At 33.7% G+C, this 20,045-nt stretch overlaps 1 protein-coding gene across 2 annotated transcripts in view; it reads left to right on the top strand.

Moving 5' to 3' along the window:
* Positions 1 to 20,045, top strand: part of HDGFL3 (HDGF like 3) — a 190,152-nt gene that overhangs the window by 38,189 nt on the left and 131,918 nt on the right. The gene's annotated exons all lie outside the window — the stretch shown is intronic.

Raw genomic sequence — 20,045 nt, forward strand, 5'->3', positions numbered from 1 at the left:
AGTTTTCCTAGCAGTTTTTATCAGAAAGGAAATTCTTATTACAGAAACCAGAGACTTAATGTTTATCAAATGGTAGATTATTCTAGTCATTTACTAACGTGTCCTGTATACCTAACCTATTCTACTGAATTACCAGTCTGTTTTAAAGCCAGTACCAAATGGTTTTAATGATTACTTCTTCATAATATAATTTTAGATCTTTCCTTTACATTTTTTGTTAATTCCCTTGATATTCTTGACCTTTTATCCTTCCAGATGAACTTGGTTGTTATTTTTCTAGCTCTATAAAATATTTTTTGTAGTTTGATTGGCATGGCACTAAATAAGTAGATTAATTTAGGTAGAATTATTATATTAGCTTGGCCTAACCATGAACAATTTTTATTTCCCCAGTTGCTTAGATATGACTTAATTTCTGTGGAAAGTATTTTATAATTGTGTTCATTATGGGTCCTGGATTTGTGTTGGCAGGTGGGCCCCCAAACATTTTATATCATTTACAAGTTATTTTAAATGAAATGCATTAGTGTCCCAGTTTTTCTTGATAGTTTCTGTATTTCTTGCTGCTGGACTTAATTGGCAATATATGGAAATGCTGATGATTTATGTCAGTGTATTTTGTATTCTAAAACTTTGTTAAAATTATTGTTTCAAATAGTTTTTTTAGTTGATTCTCTAGGATGCTTTAAGTGTAATATCATATCTTCTGGAAAGAGTGATACATTTTTTTCCTCATTGCTCTTCTAATTGTTTGAATTTCTTCTTCTTCTCTTATTGCTAAAGGTAACATTTCCAGGACAATATTCAATAACAGTGGTGATAATGGACATCTTTGTTTCACCCTTGATCTTATTGGGAATGTTTCTAGCTTATCTCCTTTACCTATAATGCTTGAAGCTGATTTTAGATAGATGCTGCTTTTGATTTTAAGGAAAACATTGTTTATTTCTATGCTCTTTTCACCTCCTTAACTTCTTTCTTATTTGTTTTGTGGTTATATTTTATCTAGTGCTGAGAGAGAGAGGTTGAAATATCCCATTAGTATAGTTTTACTATTTCTTTCTTTCTGTAAATCATTTAATTTTCTTAATTGGATGCTATACTATTTGGTGCATATATGTTTAGCAATGATATTATTTTATTGTTTTTGATCCCCTTGAACAAGATGTAGTTCCCTTCCTTAGACCTATTTTTGCTTTTGCTTTGCTTGAGATCAGGATTGCTGTGTCTGCCTTTTTTGAAAATTTCAGCTAAAGCATAATACGTTCTACTCCAGACTTTTACCTTCATCCTGTGTGTTTCTCTATGCTTCAAATGTATTTCTTGTAAACAACATATTGTAAAATTCTATTTTTTTAATCCACTCTGCTATCCACTTATATCTTATATAGAAGATTTCATCTCATTCACATTCACAGTTATGATTATTATCTGTGTATTTCTCTCCATCCTATTTCTCCTCATCCCCCCATTTTACACTTTTCTCTTTCTTTCACCCTATTCCTCCTCACTAATGTTTTGCTTCTGACCCCTGCCTTCCTCAATCTTCTCTTCCTTCTATCAACCTTCACATCCCTTCCCCCCTTTCCTATTTTTGCTGTCCTTTCTATCAGTCCTCATTTTCCCTTTCTTTTCTCTAACTGCCCTATAGGGAAAGATAAAATTTCGATACCTAATTGAATGTGTGTGTTATTCCCTCTTTGAGCCAAATATGATGAGCAGAAGATTCAAATAATATTCTTTCCCTCTTTTCTTTTCTTCTATTGAAATAGATCTTTTGTATCTTTTCATGTGTTATAATTTACTCTTTTCTACCTCTTTATTCTTTTCCCAACACAATCTTTTTTTAACTCCTTAATTTTTTGATACCATCACATCAAAGTCAAATCATAGACCTGTTCTCTATGACTATTCCTTCTAAATGCCCTAATAGAGATACAATTCTCAAGAGTTACAAGTATAAGGATGTAAACAGTTTAATTATTGAACAACATGTAATTTTTCTTTCCTGTTCACCTTTTAATGCTTCTCTTAAATCTTGTATTTGAAGATTAAATTTTCTGTTCAGCTCTTGTCTTTTCATAAGAAAAAATGAATATTCCCAGTTTCATTGAAGCTGTTAACTCTTTTTTCATAATTCTCCTATTTTTCTTTCCCTAATTTTTCTTCTCTGTCTCTCACTTTATTTTTGAAATCTTTTTTGAGCTCTTCCAAGAGGGCTTTGGGGACTTCAGACCAATTCATATTCCCCTTTGAGGCTCCATATGTGGCCATTTTGATATTACTGTCCTCTCCTGAGTTTGTGTTTTCTTCTTCCCTGTTGCCAAAGTAGCTTTCTATGATCAGAGCTCTTTTTGTTTTTTGTTATTTTTTTTTTAAGTTGAGCTCTTTCCTACACTGGAGGGGACACTGTCCCAAGCTTCTTGTTATGAGGGGGAGGGACCTGGTAAATGGCTTTCCCTGCTGGGGCCTAAAGTACTACCATATTGCTCACTGCGCTGGGGGGTGATCCAGCCTACTCATGCCGATTATGCCAAGGTTCCAAGGTTTACAGTTCCCCTCTTTGCTGTGGCTGGAGGCCTCAGAGCTGCTCTGCTGTGCCACTGACCTTCTGATCCAGGACCAAGAAGTCTCAGTTGTTTGTGCTGTGGCTAAGAACCTCTTGCTGGCTTGCCCACACCCCTGCCCTTAGCTGTACTTCCCTTCTACCCTAGTGAGACACTTCTTTTCTGAAGTCCTTCTAAAATATCTTGAGCTGGAAAATTATTTCACTTCATAATTTTGTAGGTTCTGTCACTCCAGAATCTGTTTAGAGGCTTTATTTAATGTTGTTTCTGAGGGGAAATGGGAAGAGCTCAATGTCTCTCATGTGAATTCTTGAGATGTTTTTTGGTTTAGGACAAGAAACTTTAAGTGAATTTATAGACAAGTTTTAGTGCTTAGTGTTTTCTTTAAAAGGTGGCTTTTAAGGAGAACATAATTTGTGTCCATAGGTAAGGAGGCTTCTTTTCTTAGAACATAAGGTAGTACTCAAGTTAGAAGTTTCTTAAGTGGGATATGACTTTCAAAGGAGTAAGCTCACAGATAAGAAAGGTGATTTGTATAGTGTTTGCTTGAGGACTAGAATCACTAGAAAGGTAACAATAGCTCATAAATTTTTTGATTACATTTAAATCTTTCCCCTTTTCTCTCTCTGTTCTTCCCACTCCTATTCTTCTATCTTCCTCCATCTGTCTTTTCCTTTTGCCTGCTGTTCTGTTATTTTTTCTATTCTAATGAGTTATCACTGACTTGTTAAATAGCCAGACACATTGTCATATTGGTCAGCTTTGCAGTCTACCACAAATAAGTACTGGTACATTTGGGACCTATCCTTTCCTTCATTAAGAGGTACATAGTACTCACTTGTAGTAATTAGCTTATTGTTCTTTATGATTTTTTCCTTAGGTATAGACATTAAATAGCTACATTCAGTAATATTAACCAACCAATCCTATTATTTGTTGTCCTTTTTTTTTTTTAAAAGCTGTAGTGCATTTAGGAAGACCAGAAGGCCATGTGTATCCTTAGATACTTATTAGTTGTATGACCTTGGATAACTTATTTAAGTTCTGTTTGCCTCACTTCCCTCTACTGTAAAATGAGAACAATCACAGCACCTACCTCTCAGGTTTGTTGTGAGGTTCAAATGAGGTCATAATTTTAAAGTGTTTGGTACAGTGCCAGGTACAGTCATGGCTTAATAAATGTTTATTCTCTCTCCTCTCACTCCTGATACTTTTATCTCATTTTTTGATCCTCATAACCTTTCAAGTTAGGCAAAGAAGATATTATTATCCCTATTTTACAGATTAAGAAATTGAGATTTTTCACTATTGATCAGAGAAATGCAAATTAAGATAACTCTGAGATACCACTACGCACCTCTCAGATTAGCTAAGATGATAGGAAAAAATAATGACAAATGTTGGAGGGGATATGACAAAATTGAAGCACTAATATATTGTTGGTGGAATTTTGAACAGATCCAACCATTCTGGAGAGCAATTTGGAACTATGCCCAAAAGGTTATCAAACTGTGTATACCCTTTGATCCAGCAGTGTTACTACTGAGCTTATATCCCAAAGAGATTTTAAAGGAGGGAAAGGGACCCGCATGTGCATAGAAATATTTGTGGCAACCTTTTTCATAGTGGAAAGAAAGTGGAAACTGAATGGATGCTCATTCTCATTAGAGAATGGCTGAATAAATTATGGTAGATGAATGTTATGGAATATTATTGTTCAATCAGAAATGATCAGCAGGATGATTTCAGAGAGACCTAAAGGGTCTTACATGAACTGATGCTAACTGAAATGAGCAGAACCAGGAGATTGTTGTACACAGCAACGATAGGATTATACAATGATCAATTTTGATGGACGTGGTTCTTTTCAACAATGAAATGATTCAGGCCAGTTCCAATGATTTTGTGATGATGAGAGCCATCTACACCCAGAGAGAGGACTGTGGGAACTGAGTGTGAAATGCAACATAGTATTTCACTCTTTTTGTTGTGGTTTGCTTGACTTTTATTTTCTTTTTCATTTTTTAAAATTTTTTGATCTGATTTTTCTTGAGCAGCAAGATAATTGTATAAATCTGTATGCTTATTTTGGATTTAGGTATATTTAATATATATATTTGCCATCTAGGAGTGGGGTTGAGGGAAAAGGGGAGAAAATTGAAATACAAGATTCTTCAGAGGTCAGGGTTGAAAAGATTATCCTTGCATATGTTTAGAAAATAAAAAAAAACTTTAATTAAAAAAAGAAATTAAAGCCATCTATAGTCGCATAAAAAATGCTCTAGAGGAATGCAAATTAAAACAACTCTGAGCTACCCACCTCACACCTCTTATATTGGCTAAAATGACAGCAAAAGATAAGGATAAATGTTGGAGGAGATGTGGGACACTAATGAGCTGTAAGTGAAGTTGTGAAATGATTTAGCCATTCTGGAGAGCAATTTGGAACTATGCCAAAAGGGCTAGAAAACTGAATATACCTTTTGACCCAGCAGTGCCATTATGGGGTGTGTATCCCAAGGAAATCCTAAAGGAGGGAAAAGGACCCACATGTGCAAAAATGTTTGTAGCAGCTCTTTTTGTGGTAGCAAAGAATGGAAAAATGAGTAGATGCCCATAATTTGGGGAATGGCTGAACAAGTTGTGGTATACGAAGGTAATGAAATATTATTATTCTGTAAAAAGTAATGAACAAGCTGGTTTTAGAAAAAGCTGGAAATATGTACATGAACTGATTTTGAGCAAAACAAGCAGAACCATGAATACAGTGTACACAATAACAGCAAGAATGTGTGATGATCAACTATGAAAGATTTAGTTTTTGTCAGTGATTCAGTGATTCAAAGCAGTCCCAGTAGACTTTGGATAGAAAACACCATCTGCATCCAGAAAAAGAACTGTGGAGATTGAATGTAAATCAAGGGGAAAAAAAGAAACATTTTTCAAGTGTCCAGGGTTTTGTCCAGGGTTACTGCACTGATAAGTGTGAGAGCCAGGGATACAATCTATATACCATACTATTACTCTTTCCAGAATAGCATTCCTTTGCTACTCTCAAACTCTATAAAAGCTCTTTAGCTAACTTTCATCACAAAGACCTGCCTTTCTTTTATAATTCATGGTGATAAATTTATACTCCTTTACCTTTTTTCACCTAGTCTTATTGACCAATTGGATATATTTTCCCAAAGTTTTTAGGTGTGCAGGCTTTAATTCTGTAGCAAATGCAGTGAATGATCTCATCCAGCTCTCATGAATCGTGGCTGTTTGGCCTCATTAGTGCGACATTCTAATGCACTGATTCTCAGCCCCTACACAGTGGCACTTTGTTTTGACATGAAGTTTCCTTTAATGTGGCATGACATCCTGAGTTTCCTTAACCCTAGCAGCTGCCTACCTAACACATTTTCAGTTTCTAATAGTTACTGAGCCAGTTTTTGAAAAATGGTTTATTATTTCTAGAAATCAAAAACTCAGACAACCAATGTTATGAATATTAGGTAGAAGACCAGCTGGGTAGAATGTTAAATAAATTTCTAAAACTTAAAAATTACTTTAAAATAGGGCAATGATTATACATTTAAGTATGTCAATGCTCTTTAGGTTTCTAAAATAAAGAAATCCCATCAATAAAAGTTGCATGTTGATCTGGTTTGAATTTTGATCTTCCAAAAATATTTTTTCCTAATGCTGATCTAAGTCTGATCATTTGACTTCCCTACCTTAGAAAAGTTCATGTCATTTGATAAATTACAAACTCTATCATTTGGCATTTAAAGGACTTGACATTCTGGCTCCAGTATACCTTGCTAGCAATCATCCATACTGCTCTCCTTCTAGCTTTTTGCTTTCCAGCCAAATTAGACAACTAGCTTTCCAAATCCCATTCTGGACCATTCTTTTTGTGCATTCAGATGCCTACCCTTGCCACGTGTTGGAAATTCACTCCCTATTCATCTAAAAGTAAAGATTTTACTTTTTTTCCCCAAAGCCCAGCTCAGCCAAAAATAATCACTCCTTCTTCAGATTTCCCTAGAGTGCTTTGAATCTCCCTTTGGCTTTTATCACAATTTTTTTGTATCACACTTATTGGTTAAAAAAAAGTCATATATACTTTATTAAATTGTAAGGTCCTTGAAGTAAGGAACTTTCTTTCCAAATTTTGTATCCCCAGTGACTATCACAGTGTCTTGTATGTAGAATGTGCTTTTAAAATTCCTTTTAAATTGATTCTTATTTGAAACTCATTTTTTCTTTACATTCTTTTCCCATTTTGATTTTTGGGAGTGTTTCTATTGAGTATTTTAAAACTGTCTGATCCATTTGTCAGAAGACTTTGTTTTGATTTAGTTTATTTTCAGTGAAACATTTTATCTCTTTTCAACTTTAAAATGTGGCTATTTGGATCAAAGTGGAATGTGAATACCGGAAGCTATAGGGATCAACTCATATAAAGGTGTCTATAGTAAATCTATGGAATACATTCTCCATGTTATTATTGATAGAGTCCAATTTAATTCATCTCTACAAATTTATATAAAATGAGATAAATCCTTTTCTGCTAGAAAATGCAGCGAATGAGAGCTTAAAGAAATCTTGAGAGATCTGATCCAGCCCATCCCCTATAAACTTGATGAAAAACAGAATAGTTCTCAAGTTTGATTATTTCTAGCATTCCGGGGGTATCTCTGATTATCAGAAAATTTAATGAGATTATCAAAGCTATTCGTTTTAATTTACTTCAAATTTTTTGAATGTCAAAGCTTTTTAGAGGGAGAGATTGGTATAAAATTAAATGCTCCTGTTCCCTAATATCCAAAATCTACATCCCTCTTGACCTGCCAGATGGGAGCTTTACTATCTTTCTCTGTTGTATATCTTGTTATCTAAAACCTAACTCAATGTCTTTTATTAAAAACTAGTTCCCTCCTGGACTTCCCTCTTTCTGTCTATCTGTCTAGGTTTTTCCTTTCCATGTTCATCGTTGGTTCCTCTATTTCTCTACCTTTCCCACCCTGACCTCCATCATCAGGAAAAATATATGTAATAAAGAGATAGAGTGGCAATATATTCTAAGGTAGTGAGAACACTGGGCTTGGGATTCAGAAGAACTAGTTTCAAATCTGCTTCAAACTAGCTATAGCTCTTCCACTTAATTTGTAATGTGAGCTAGAGCAATTTATTTAACCTGTCTTCAATTATTAAAATAAAGGATTTTTCTCTAACAGTCTTTAACTGTCTCTAGGTAAGTCTCTAACAGTGCTTTTGGAATTTTTTCTTTCTTATTTCCTTCTAAATGCCATTCATATACATCCCTTTCATAAGTCATTGCCATCATTTTTGTCCATATTCTCTTTCTCTCACTTCCTGACAGTGTTGGTCTCCTAAATAGTCTCAGGCAGAAACTATTTTAAACCCAGAGCCTTTAATTGCAATCCTCTGCCAACCACTCTATACAGAACTTTCAAGTTCATCTTCCTAGATGATAGCTTGTACGTGTTTTCTGATTCTTCTGTCTATATTTTTAAAATGCCAGCATTCAAAACTCTCTCCAGGTTAGACCTTGCTTCTCTCTGTATCTTTATGTTCTGCAATTTGCCTACATTGGAATTTTCCACTCCAGTGAAACTGATTTCTTTTTTATCATGGCTCCTTTCCCTTACATAGCACAATATTCCATGTACTTTCCCACCTCTGTACCTTTGCTTATGCCTGGAATGTCTTCTTGCCTTCTAATCAAGTTCTAACCTTCCTTTGAGATCTGGCTCACATGCTATCTTTCTAGGAGACTTTTTGAAAGGGTTCCTGACCTCAGTGATAAAATCTTCTGAGTTTCACTAGTTTTGACATTTGATTTACATTACCTTTTCTTGTGGTATGATTTGATACATCTATCCGACTTAATTTTGAGGCAGCTAAGTGTTGTACTGAATGGAGTGGCAAACCTGGAGTCAGAAAGATTGAGTCTCTGCTCAGACACTTCTTAGTTATATGACCTGAGCAATTCACTTAATGTCTGCCTCAGTATCCTGAACTGTAAAATGGAGATAATAATACTACCTTCTTCCCAGGGTGGTTGTGAGGATTAAATGAGATAATAATTGTAAACTACTTAGCATAGCATCTGGCACATGACAGGTGCTTAATAAATTCTTATTCTCCCTTATTAAACAATTTTTAAGTCCCTTGATGTCACATACTGTCTTATACCTCTTTCCCCCCTACCTTTCACAATTCATTGTACATAAAAGACACTCCAGTTGTTTGTGGTGATAAAGACCACAACATTTATTTCTTTGTCCTGTGATTGGAAACATGTAGATTTCCCACTTCCTTGTCTTTCCTCTGAAGCTTGATGGGGAGATTTTTAAAAATAATTCTCACTTGTAAAGATTAAAAAAAAAAAGAAATTCTCTTTTGGAGATATATTATTTAATCTAATCTTCTGTTTTAAGCTTTCTTCATGGATATGGATAGTTCCTTTATTTTTATTTTACTATCTTCCTGTTATTTTGCCCTTGAAAAATTATGTTGTTTTTCCTTTTTTTTTTTGCTATTTTTTAGTTTCTTCATCTTTGACCTCTTCCTGTCCCTATTCCCTTATTAACATTCTCTGATAATCATAGTATAATAAATCAGAATTTGAAGGGAACTTGGGGATCATTGAATACAATTCTTTCCTATTATAAAGGAGGAAACTGGTTCAGAAGGATTAAATGACTTGCCCACTGTCACACAAATAGGTAGGATTTGAACTCAAGTCTTCCTGACTTCAAGTCTAGTGATATATCTACTTTACCACCTTGTTGTTCCCTTTTGAAATTGGGAATGTTTGTTTTGTGATTTTTTTATGTTTGCTTTCACTTCAGTTTTGAGGTGCACAAAACCAACCTATTTGAGATTTATTATTGGTCCTTAAGCCCTCTATCTGCCCTTCAGTTGACTGCTCCCAAATGAGCTTTTTTTTGCTTCATTGGCTAACTGGGTATGTCTCAATTTCCATGCATAGATCCCAAGAGTCTAATGAAAATAATATATGCTTCAAATATTTCAATTTTCAGATTTCAAATTTTCAATTAGGCACCCTGATAAAGTAAAGTTTACTGAAATACAAACTCATAGATACAAATTAAATATATTCTCTTGTTATATCATTACACATTTAGTTCTTGTTTCTTTAAAAAAAAAAAGTCTTTAAAATTTCTTGCTTAGGCCCATTGTTTTTCCACTATCCATAAATACTCTCCTGCTTCAGAGTTGTATCAATATCCTTTACTTGTATTTGAGAGAAGATAACTAATTGCTCTAATATTCTTCGATGTCCTCATTAGCTCCCTCGCTTACATTCCCTTTTTGTAGATAAGATGGTCCACCCTGCCTTTTCTTCTGCCCAGTTTGACTGAAAATACTTGATTTCAGATTGCCCTTTTTTCCTTCCCTCATTAGACAACCTCCAGAAAATGCTTGTATGGAATCTCTTGATAGTGGTTTTCTAATGAGCAGTCTTAGGCTTCCAGATTTCTCATCACCAAATTTTCCTCACCTTTGAAATTTGCCATTTATATACAGATTATTTTGGAACCACTTGCTTAAGACAGCACATTATCGAGCCTACCAATTTTTTTTCATATCATTTAAAAAGGATTTTTTAAACCTCTGAACGTTTTAAAATTTATTTAAACAACTTTTAAATGGAGAGATTCACACTTTTTAGAACCTCTAACTGTTGGGGAGGGGGGTTTCCCTAGAAAACTCTCTTTAGGTACTTTTTGGCACAGTGTACATAGATTTGATCCTTGAGTCAGGAAGTGGTGGTATGAAACCTCTTGATGGTGGTTTTCTATGCTATGTGACTCTGGGCAAAACATTTAACTACTGTGTTTCCTCATCTGTAAAATGGGGATAATAAAAGCACCTGCCTCCCAGAGTTGTGAGGATCAAATGAGATGTTAATTATAAAGTGCTTCATACAGTGACTTGTATATAGTAGGCACTAGATAAATTATCATTATTATGAACTACCTCTTAACGTATCTATTTCTAAATTTAAATTTTCTTCATATTCTATAATAAATTTGCTTATCTTATATTTTCTTTTACCAATTTTCCTAAGTTTTTTGAGAAATTCATTTTGGCTTAGTATGATTAAAGAAGGAGATATGTTTCACTTTTTGTGTGAGAGTGTTTCATTTATTACACAAGAATCCACTCATTCTTACAGGCCCAACCATCATGTCTCTCAGAATTATGAGCACTCTGAAATTTTATATTCTTACAAATACATACTAAATTCAGCAATGTTTCATGGACCTGGGATGCTATGAGTTTTATTTTTTTTAATTTATAAAATGGGGGGCAGCTAGGAGGCGCAATAAATAGAGCACCAGCCCTGAAATCAGGATGATCTGAGTTCAAATTTGGTCTCAAACATTTATACTTCTTAGCTGTGTAACCCTAGGCAAGTCACTTAACTCCAATTGCCTCAGCAAAAATAATAATAATAAGCATAAAAATTTATAAAATGAAAATGTTGAATTAAAATGTCTCAGGATCCTTCCAATGCTATGATTCTATAAAATAGAATGTCTTGTGTTACATAAGCTTTCTAAAAAACTGAAAGTTTAATGTTACCTATGTTAGTGGAAAACTTCCTATTATAGTAAAAGACTATATTGACTATAACTATAATTCACATTTTTATAGGGTTTTATAAATACATCTTTCTAATTCTGTAAGTACTTATATATTATCATCCCCATTATGGAATTATTAGGAAATTGAAACTAAGTAAAATAATTTGCCCACATTATACAGCTATTAAACATCAGAACTTCACCACAAGTCTGATGAGTCCAAATCAAATGCTCCCTCTATTACATAATTCTTCTTTTTGGAGGCAATCAGGGTTAGGGACAACTACTAAGTATTTGAGGCCATATTTGAGCTCAGGTCATCCTGAATCCAGGGTCAGTGCTGTATCCATTGCATCACCTAGCTGCCCCTGCTCCATTTTATATTGCTGCTTCCAATGTAAAATATTGACCCAAATATATTTTTCCCAGAAAAAAATTATCTTGCAAAAAACTGAAGTACAGACAATCTATTGAATTTTTCAGTGTTGATATGTTTAAAAGAAGATATGCTTCTTTTAAAGAGACTTTTGTACAGGGGAGTGATAGGAAGAAAATTTTATTTTGAGAAGATGAATGTGACTGGGGGCATATAGAATGTATTTATTTAAGTTCAAGGTGACTATTTTAATAACAAATGTGAAGTAAAATCTGAGCAAAAAATACAAAAGGTTAAATGAAGTCAGGGAGAACATTTTAAGTTTGGGTAATGTGACATTGTTGCTTCAAGCAACATTGTTTTCTCAAAAAAAAAAAAAATCCCTAACAGAAAAATAGAATCTTTGTTTTTTAAACATTAGACAACATCTAATTTTAGAATACAGTAATTCTGGGAAGAGGAGTGATTTTTTTTACACTTCTGCAGAAGATACTATTGCTAGTAAAACTCTAATTATCATTCTCATAGTAGTAGGGACCTTAAGGGTTATCTAGCCCAACTCCTCTGTTTTACAGATGAGGAAAGTGAGTCCTTCAAAGATTAAATGACATACCTGACAAATCAGGAGTTTGAACTCAGCCATCTTGAAGAAAGGTCCATCTTTTTCTAGAATTTCTGCCTTTAAGAGAACTGACAGGGATTTTTAAAAAAATCTTAGTGGCAAACGTTTCTCAAATATTTACAATTAGCTTAGAAATTTACTGTACCTTGGATGGCTAAAGAAAAATTATAGCCAAATGCCTGTGGCACAGTCCACAGTTCGCCTTTAACAATTAAGGATTAACTCAGATGTTTCTCTGACAAGAACATTAGCTATCTACATAGCAAAACTTATTTTTAAAAAGTTTACTTGAATATATTACCTCAAATGATATTTAAAATTCTAATGCTTAATTTGTTATATAGTCTTTTTCTTTAAATTAACATAATTCAGATTTGAAATTGAGCAAAATTTAAAAATTCATTAAAAATTTTGTCCACCAATTTTTTTACTCCTCATAGGAACTTTATAAGATAGTTGCCTCCATGACCTTTTCAGCACCTACTTAGGAGGTTACTTGGATATGTTATCTGTGTAATATAAAAATATTTTTTAGGATAATTTCTTTATAGTTAAATGTCTTAAATAAAAACTCTTTTTGCATGGTTTTGATTTTTAGCCAAAAATCTAAATATAGAAAATGAAATAAATAATTTAAATCAATCATTTTATTCACTTTGTTGCCTATATTTCCACTTCCCTTACTTAATGAGGTAAAAGAGATGAAGAATTCAGATGAAATGAGGTATGAAAAATTAGAGTAATTTTTTAATAAAGTTAGAAAAACCTAATAGAATTGTTATCAGCCTGCAAATTGTGTATTTTGATGGGTTTCTGGTCATTTTTTTCCTTCCTGTCACTTTCTTCCTTTTAATTAAAATTCATCTTTTCTTTATATTAAACAAATTTTCTTCTTTTTTTTCTTTCTTCTTTTTTTGGTCCACATTCCTCTATAAAATTCACTTCAAAAAAACCTACATTTCTCAGATCAATTCAGTGAGTATTTATTATAATAAGACCCACGGAATACAAAATCAGAATGAAAGGCAGTTCTGTCTTCATGGGATTTACACACTACTAGAGAAATGCGAAATTTACACTTTAAAGTAAATAAATACAAAGGGATTTCAGGAGGGAGAGAACATTAAACTAGTGGAACTTGGGGTGAGGACATTAGGAAGGAATGGAGGATCTCAGGAAAGGTTTCTTAAAAAAGGTAAGAGAGAAGCTAAGTCTTAAAAGGAGGCTACAGATTTAAAAGATGGAAATGAGCAGAAAATAATATTCAAAAAATGGGGAAGAGCCCATGCAAAAGATGGGGAAGTAGGAAATGAGCATGGTCTGGTTGGCAAACAGTGAGTAGGCTGGAATATAGAGTGTAAAATATGAAAATTAATTTGGAAAAGGCAAGTGTGAAGACTTTTAAATGTTAAAATGAAGAGTTTGTATTTTATATCAGAGGTAATAGGGAGCACTGAATATTTGAGAAGGTAAAATAATATGAACAGACTATTGCTTTAAGATTATTTTTGCAGCTGTATGAACGATGAATTGGAAAGGGAAGAGAATGGAAGCAGTGAGATCACAAAGAAGCTATTTCACTGATCTAGACATGATATGACAGGATCCTGAACTAGGTTGATAGAATTTGTGAGTGAAGAAAAGGGAACCTATGGAAGAAAAGTTATGAGTTAGAATGGATAAAACGGGGTAACTGCTCTTGCAGTATAAAGAAGAACCATCTCTGCTTGGGACAAAAGAAGAAAGGAGGAGAAACAATATAAAAGGATTTTTTGTTGTTATTGGAATTTAAATGTCCAAATTCTGTCCTTTCTTCTATCCCTGTTCCCAACCACTAAGAAAGCAAAAACAAGCAAACAAAAAAAACCATGCTTTTCATTATACACATAACAGTAATGCGACCCATATTTCCATATTAGCCTAGTTGCAAGGCAAATTAAGAAAGAGAAAATTATGTGCTTTAATTTTTCACTTAGAGTTCACAATTTTATATCGGGAGGTAGAAAGCATTTTTGATCATGAATCCATTGGAATTATTATGATCATTGAATAGAAACTGTGGGATGATTTCCTGTTGAACATTGATTTGTTGCCAAATCTTTCACTGATGATTTTTATTACAATATAGCTTTATGGTATACATTGTTCTGATTCTGTTCATTTCACTTTGCAACAATTCATGTAAGTCTTCTCAGGTTTTTTTTCTGAAGTCACCCCCTTCATCATTTTACAGCACAATTATATTTCATCACAATCATAAACCATAACTTTTTCAGCTACTCCTCAATTCTTGGGTTCGTCCTTAATTTCCAACTCTGCCACCACAGAAAGCTCCTATTGCTAAGTCAAATGTTATGTACAGTTTTGTTGCTTTTTGGGTATATTTCCAAATTGCTCTCTAGAATGGTTGGATTAGTTTACCAAGGAGTCTACCAATAATGCATTAGTCTGCCTATTTTCGTGCATACTGTCCAGCATTTGTCATTTTCCTTTCTGTCATGTTAGCTAATCTGATGGATATGAGATGATATCTCAAGTTGTTTTAATTTGCTTTTCTCTAATGATTAGTGATTTAGAGCATTTTTATATGAATATTGATTGCTTTGAATTCTTCTGAAAAGTGCCTGTTTGTATCCTTTTTTTATTTATCTGTTGGGGAATGAGACTATAAAAAAAGTTTTTAGGCATGCATTTGAAGAGATGATAATTGGCCTGTGTTCTCACAGGAAGTGATATGCTAACATTTTTCTAGAATTTATATAGCATCATAAGGTTTGCAAAGTGTTATACATAAATTATCTCATTTTATTCTAACAACCACCCTGGGAGTCAAGTAGCTTGCCTACAGACAATAAATATTTGAGGCTGAATTTGAACTCAGGTCTTCTTGACTTTAGATCTAGCACTATACCTACTGAGCCACTCTGCTAAAGTAGAGCAAAGAAGCAATAGTTTAAGGGAATTTGAAAGAGAAGGTCTGGAATAATTGCTGTGGACAGTATTCTTCCAGTCATGGAAGAATAAAAGCATAACTGTGACAGTGAGAGCCCAGTTGAGATTAAATAACAAATTTGTGGTGGACCTAATTTTTCACTTGTGGGATCTTTTTCATTTTTACTTCTCTTCTAGTCAGATTATTCAAAGTGGGGAGATAAATTGTTTAGTCTAGCCCAAGGTCTGTATGATAGTACTTATCTTTTTATCGTCTTATTTCCAAAAAGCTACCTCAAATTTAATGTATATATTGTGATATAAAATTACTTTAAAAGCCTGCCATCTCAGCAGCATAGGACATGGATTTTTCTATTGGAAATTTCATAATTTTCTTGTTCCACAATAGTTTGTTTTACAAACATCCACAAGAGACTGAAGTGATCACAAAGTTTAATAATAACATTATTTGTTGAAACGCTACTTGAATTTATATTAGGTTTAACAGGGATTCCTATTCTGATGCCCATACTTTGAAGCCAGTGTTTTGATATATTAAAGTAGAAAACATAGTAAAGTGTGTTAAGGTAGAATTTCTAATTAAGACCATAAATAGCATCATTGACACTACTGTTCTGACCTCATTTATCATTTTTGTTTAAAAATAAAACAATCATTATTGGTTAGACAAATATTAATAAAAATAATTGCAAATGATAAAATTTTAGGCCTTTTTCTCTTATGTAGAAATCACTTTAAGTTTGAATTGGTGTTCACCTTAAATTATGCAGAATGCTTTGTCCAGAAAACTTTCTGCATAGCATATTTTAGTGTAGATTTCATTTTGTCATTTAAAATGTTTCCCTTATCAGTAGAGTAAAAGATTGGTAAAGACATTGTCAATTAATTGTTACTTTTAAGTATCATACTTAGTACTGAGCCGTGTTCTTTTATAGGCTCTAAATAAACACAAAGTTACTAGCTAGTGTGAGTTTTTCTAAACTCTAAGAATTATATTCTTGATAGAAATTGCCTTATAGAAAACATGGAAACTCTATAATTATCTGAAGAATCAAGTGCTTATTATTCATAGTAATGGGAAGTCAGCATGAATAATTTACTGGAAAGAGATTCCAATATTTTAGCTATTGATTTCAAACTCTTGCTCAAACCTTTTTACAGTCACCTCTAACAAATTCCGAAATATGTAAGTTTAAGCTTTTAATCTCTATTCTTTGTGGCCTCTTTGCTGTAGTTCAGTTGTGATGATTCTCTGTGACCTTGTTTGAGATTTTCTTGGCAGAGATACTAGGATGACTTGCCAATTCCTCAGATGAGGAAACTGAGGCAACTAGGGTAAAGTGTCATACTGTCCCCAGGGTCACACAGCTACTGTCTGAGACTAGATTTGAACTTGGGAAGTTGAGTCTTCCTGCCGTCAGGCTCAACACTCCATTCATTGTGTCATCTAGCTGCCTTCTACTTGCTTCTGTAATAACATGGATAAATTATTGATGGAGTGAAGGAAATAGGTTGGAGAAAAAAAAACTAATCTATAAATTAAATGTTCATTAGATAATCAAGCATTGGCTGTGACGAAAACTTTAATTTTTAACTCAATTACTACTGAGCTTACTCTTAACTGGGCCATTTTATGTATGTCTCTGTCCCCTAAGAAGCTGCTTGGTTGAAGGATGGATAGAGAGCTAGGCTGAAATTCAGGAAGATCTAAGTTCAAAGCTTGTTTAAGTTTCTTACAAATCACATGATTTTGGACAAGTCACTGATTTCAATGGTCTCTACAATTCTTTCTAACTCTAAATTTAGGATTTATGATTCAAAGTTTTAGGTCTCCAAGCAAGAATTCAGTGGGTTTTTTTTTACTGCATTTTCACCGTACTTTGCATTGTCATACCTGCTGATAATTAGGGGATTTTGGGGAGCCATGACAAAAGAATTTATGTTTTGTCCTAGAAGCAATAGAGAACCATTAAATATTTTTGAGCAGAAAATAATGACAGGATTAAGCCTGTGCCTTATGAAAATTATTTTGGGAGATGAGTAAATGAATGAATGAATCAAAATGCATTTATTAAGCACTTATTATATGTCAGGCATTGTGGTAAATACTAGGGATACAGATACAAAAATAATTTTGATAAGTAAAAAAAGCAAGATTTTTCTCTGACCTTAAGGAACTTATATTCTAATAAAGAAGACAATACATATAAACCAGAGGGGAGTATTTTGGACTGTGAAATCAGGGGTGGTAACTACAGCTATGGAGCAATTTATTGGCATGTGTTTTCCAGGAATGGCAAAATTAACTTAATTACCATTCTCAGAGTTGAAGTGGAAGAAGGATAAGGAGAATGATACTTGTGTGAGAGCAGTTAGAAATTAGGTGGTTAAACTGGTTATAGGGAACTTCACTACCCAATGTTAAAGGAAGGGGTAGAAGCAGGAATATCAATCAAGCAAGTAGCAGAGTAATCCTGACAAGAGGTAATGAAGGCTAGAATTCAGGTGGTGGTTGTATAATTGGAAGGAAGGGAAAAAGAAATGAATGAGAAGAATTGTAATGGGGACAAAACCAAGAATATTTAAACATTGATTGGATTTTGGGATAAAGGAAAGAGAGAAGTCAAAGATGACAAGGTTACAGATCTGGGTGATTATAAAACTGATAATATACTTATGTGGCACTTTGAAGAAGGAGTGAGTTTAGAAGGTAATATGATAAATTCTTTTTGGACAAGGGCCCTAGTCTTAAGGATTCAGATATACAAGGGATATTAGAGACCATTAAGACCAGTCCCCTCATTTTACATCTGTGGAAACAGAGTCAAGGAGATTAAGTGAGTTACCCATGGTAATAAGAATAAAATAATAAGAATAAGAATCAAATAATAATAATCAATCAAATAATAAGGTAATAAGAATCAAAAGAGGGTTTTGACCTAATGTCCTCTGATGGTAGAAGCACTGTTTTTCCCACTGTTATCATGCTGCTTCCCTTCTGATGGAACATGTTGAATTTACTGATGGAACATTCATGTGGAGATTTGTAGCAGGACTAGAATCTCAATAAAGAGATTATGGCTAAAAAATTTAAAAAAATAAAAAATAAAAAAAAGAGATTATGGCTAGAGATATGTGTGTGATATATATTTGTGTATGTGTGTGTAATTATCTGTGTAAAAATTTAGTTCCATGCAACAAGCACTTGTTAAGCATCTATTAATACAGGGTATTAATACACACAGGGTAGTACATACTAGAGATCCAGAACCTCAATCAGTCATGATAAATCTATAAGAGCTAATAAGCTAAGGAAGCACAGATTGAGAAAGATAGCGAAAGATAGCCTTGCTTATAGAGTGGGAATCAATGATGAACTAACAAAGAATGAAAAGGAGTGAATGGTATAGTAGTTAAGGGGAGAAATAAAAAAGATGTTATAGATGCTGAAGATGGAAAAGAGAATCCAGGTTAAGGGGTTCTTCAAAAGTTGCAGAGGGACAAAGGAAAATGACACTTAAGACCACTGAATTTAGCAGTTAAGAAATCATTAGTTTACTTGAAACAGGGCAGTTAAAGTAGAATAGTTGGAGGGGATCCTACTTGTAAGAATTTGAGAAATCACTGTCTGGTAAAGAAGTAAAGAAAAAGAAAGAGACATGTTTTCCTGGGAATGTGAGAGAGAAATAAAGGTGAGATATAAGAAGGCTAGAAGAAAATTCAGGTTAAAGTGAAAGGATTTTTATAAGATGGAGGAGATGTTTATAAGTGGCAGAAGAGCCAGTAGAAAGGAAGGGATGGACTCTTAAAGAGGAAAATATTAATCATTGTAGAGAGAGGTAATGATTACTAGACCAAGTTCCTGTCAGAGTGAGAATGGATGGAATCAAAGGCACCATTAAAAAGGAGAAGGAATACCTCTTCTCTAGAAACAAGAAAAGAAAGAAAGAAATATAGAGATAAACAGAGGAGAATTTTGAGATGTAGGGTAAGGAAAATGAAAGAGTTCATAGTGGATGACTTCATTTTTCTCAATAATAATTTATTAAATGTCCACCATGTGCTAAGTTTTCAGAGTAAAAAACCAAAACCAGAACATTCTCTGCCTTTAAGGAGCTTTCATTTTGTGTTGGAATTAATCACATGAACTCAAAGAAAAGCAAAATACATACAAAATAAATGCAAGATAGTTTGGGTGAAGAGAAGGAGATAAGGATAGACTTCATAAAGGAAGTGACATTGAATTTAGTTAGCCATTAGGAAAAGAAAGATTCCAAAAGAATCAGGAGAAAGAGGTGTTAAAAGAACTCAGGAAGGAAAGAGTTGTGAAAAATAAGTGTCAAAATCTTTACTGGGGGCCACCTAGATGGTGCAGTGGGTAGAACACCAGCCTTGAAGTCAGGAGGACTTGAGTTCAAATCAGACCTCAGACATTTAACACTTACTAGCCTGGGCAAGTCACATAATCCCAATTGCCTCACAAAAACAAAACAAAACAAAACATAAAAACATGAAAACTAAGGAGAAACCATTTGAATGGTGATTAAGGGAACTTTGTTAACCTTAGAGAGAAGTTTCAGTTAAGTGATGAACTTAGAAGCCAGATTCAAGGTGTTTAAGTGCCAGGGGACATGCAAGGGTTAAAAAGTGAGTAGAATGGAACTGGATGAACAAAAACAACTCTCTTCTAGGAGTTTGGCTATAAAATGGAGGAACAATGTAGGATGAAAGCTGAAGTCAAGGTCATCTACTAAGAAATGGTTGTTGGAATAAGAGGTTCTGAGAGAGAGCATAATTGCAATAACCATTAGGGGAGTAAGACAGTCAATCATGGAATAATAGAAGGGTTGTTAACTAAAGACCTAACTGATGTTAAATAGCATGAATGTAGTAAG

This window comes from Antechinus flavipes, chromosome 2, assembly GCF_016432865.1.
Source record: "Antechinus flavipes isolate AdamAnt ecotype Samford, QLD, Australia chromosome 2, AdamAnt_v2, whole genome shotgun sequence".
Classification (NCBI taxonomy): Eukaryota; Metazoa; Chordata; class Mammalia; order Dasyuromorphia; family Dasyuridae; genus Antechinus; species Antechinus flavipes.